We start from the raw sequence: 682 nt of genomic DNA on the forward strand, positions 1-682 counted from the left end.
ATGATTATGAAAGGTATGTGTTTGGCTGTTACATAAATTACTCATTTTTTTTTAAAAAAAGGGATAGTGTAATGGTTTTAAAGCAACAATACATTTTTTATTCAAACAAACAAAAATAATTATTAATAAAGCTAAAGTATTTAATGATTTTGTTTGGATATCGTTGGATTTATAACCAGCCTAAGCAGACAAATTATAATAGCGCAAATCACAATTAGTCTGCACGGCCTGGTAAGTAATAGGACCAACGATTCCCCCCCCCTCCCAAAAAAAAATTACATTTGATTAGTGCTTAATTGAAGTGAACCTGTTTAACTTATAGATAATGTTTAAAACAATTTGTTCCAGTCATTAATCTTTTGAATCATAGTTTAATTATTCATTTACCACGTACGCATTGTAAAATGAATTATTATTTATTATGTATGTGATTAGGTATGTGTAGATAGTTTCATGATCCACCGTAACCTAAATTACATTTAGCCTGCGGATTGCAAGGACTGCCATTTTTCTTCCAAAATATTTGTATAACCTCCTATCCATACACGTATGGATTGCTTTTATGCGGCGTGAGCAGATTGTGATAAAACTATACGAATATTTTGAAATTCTGAAGAGTACGTGTGTATTTTTGAACAGTTTAAAACAGAAAACGAGGTGAGCAACATGACTCTTAGTAATC

The sequence above is a fragment of the Magallana gigas genome, chromosome 1 (assembly GCF_963853765.1).
Source record: "Magallana gigas chromosome 1, xbMagGiga1.1, whole genome shotgun sequence".
Lineage (NCBI taxonomy): Eukaryota > Metazoa > Mollusca > Bivalvia > Ostreida > Ostreidae > Magallana > Magallana gigas.